Raw genomic sequence first — 2,365 nt, 5'->3', positions numbered from 1 at the left:
AAGGGGAAAAAATCATAAATCTTGCTCTCAAAGTCCACCTCCTCAATTTGGGATGATTCGTTTTCTAAAGGAGGGAAAGAAGGAAAGAAAGAAAGAAGATAAAGTAAAATAAAATAAAGTTACTAAAATAAAAATTAATTATTAAGAAAAAATATTTAAAAATAAACCAAAACGGACATGGGAGGTCTCTTGTGGACCAGTGTCCTGAAGTTGGCTCTCCCACCTCAGAGGCACAGCACTGACCCCTGGCTGCAGCACCAACAGCCTTTCTTCCAAATGGCTCAGAATAAAAGGGAGAAAACGTAGAAAGAAAGAATTAGTCAAAGTAGAAAGAAAGGAGGGAGGGAGGGAGGGAGGAAGGAAGGAAGGAAGGATAGAAGCAAGGAAAAAAGTAAGCAAGAAAGAAGATATAGTAAAATAAAATAAAATAAGATAAAATATAATATCTTGCTCTCAAAGTCCACCTCCTCAATTTGGGATGATTCGTTGTCTATTCATGTATTCCACAGATGCAGGGTACATCATGTTGATTGTGGAGCTTTAATTCGCTGCTTCTGAGGCTGCTGGGAGAGATCTCCCTTTCTCTTCTTTGTTCTCACAGCATCCAGGGGCTCAGCCTTGGATTTGGCCCTGCCTCAGTGTGTAGGTCACCGGAGAGCATCTGTTCTTCGCTCAGACAGGACGGGGTTAAAGGAGCCGCTGATTTGGGGGCTCTGGCTCACTCAGGCCGGGGGGGAGGGAGGGGCACGGAGTGTGGGGCGAGCCTGCAGTGGCAGAGGCCAGCGTAACGTTGCACCAACCTGAGGCGTGCCGTGCGTTCTCCTGGGGAAGTTGTCCCTGGATCCCAGGACCCTGGCAGTGGCGGGCTGCACAGGCTCCCCGGAACGGGGGTGTGGATAGTGACCTGTGCTCGCACACAGGCTTCTTGGTGGTGGCGACAGAAGCCTTTAGCGTCTCTTGCCCGTCTCTAGGGTCTGCGCTTTTAGCCACAGTTTGCGTCCGTCTCTGGAGCTCCTTTAAGCAGCGCTCTTAATCCCCTCTCCTCGCGCACCAGGAAACAAAGAGGGAAGAAAAAGTCTCTTGCCTCTTTGGCAGGTCCAGACTTTTCCCCGGACTCCCTCCCAGCTAGCAGTGGTGCACTAACACCCTGCAGGCTGTGTTCCCGCCACCAACCCCAGTCCTTTCCCTGTGCTCCGACCGAAACCCGAGCCTCAGGTACCAGCCCCACCGGCCCCGGCGGGTGAGCAGACAAGCCTCTCGGGCTGGTGAGTGCCGGTCGGCACCGATCCTCTGTGCGGGAATCTCTCCACTTTGCCCTCCCCACCCCTGTTGTTGCACTCTCCTCTGCGGCTCCGACGCTTCCCCCTCCGTCACCCGCAGTCTCCACCCGTGAAGGGGCTTCGTGTGTGGAAACCTTTCCTCGTTCACAGCTCCCTCTCACTGGTGCAGGTCCCATCCCTATCCCCTTGTCTCTCTTTATTCTTTTTTCTTTTGCCCTACCCAGTTACGTGGGCAGTTTCTTCCCTTTTGGGAGGTCTGAGGTCTTCTGCCAGTGTTCAGTAGGTGTTCTGTAGGAGTTGCTCCCCATGTAGATGTTTTTCTGGTGTATCTGTGGGGAGGAAGGTGATCTCCGTGTCTTACTCCTCCTCCATCTTCCCCTCCTCTCAACACTGTTTTTCTTGTATTACACAATGTGCAACTGAATCTGTGATAAAAATAATGATGACTAAGTGAATTGAAACAATTGTCCAGCTATATAATTCTATATAACAGTAAAAGATTGATTGTAATAGTGTAAACTCTAGATAGGGGAAGAAGCAACAAGGGAGAATCATTTCCTGGACCATAACAGACTAGTAAGACAGGCGGTCCAGAGACATTTACAATTAACAGGGCCCAGTTCAGTCATAGCACATCGAGTGGTCTATCAATGAAGTACTCTCTTGACCTAGGAATTAGCCTTCCTAGGGCCATGGGACAAATTTGTCATGAAATGCCTCCCAAACTTTGGCTGAATTTATGACCAGAATGGGGGAAGTACAAACAAAAGAAAAGCAAAGAGCTTTTCACTCACTATCCAAGTCTACAAATATTAACCTGCTGCAGTCACTGACTGACAATATACTCAGTGCTTCAGAAAAAGAGATTAAGGCAATAACAGGATGAAGCACTCTGTGATTCAGAGAGAAGAAATTAAAGGTGATAACAGGATGTTCTGTGCTTTGGACAAACAGACCTTAGATCGTTAGATGCTTTTCAAGAAGAATTTTAATGAACCTCACTTCTTGCATCTTGCCATACATAGAAAAGCACTATAATCATTAACTTGAAATATCTGTTCTTTGTGACTCTCAGTAATTTTTCA

Source organism: Neophocaena asiaeorientalis, unplaced genomic scaffold (assembly GCF_003031525.2).
Source record: "Neophocaena asiaeorientalis asiaeorientalis breed wild unplaced genomic scaffold, Neophocaena_asiaeorientalis_V1.1 scaffold454, whole genome shotgun sequence".
NCBI lineage: Eukaryota > Metazoa > Chordata > Mammalia > Artiodactyla > Phocoenidae > Neophocaena > Neophocaena asiaeorientalis.
Note: the sequence above shows the minus strand (reverse complement) of the source record.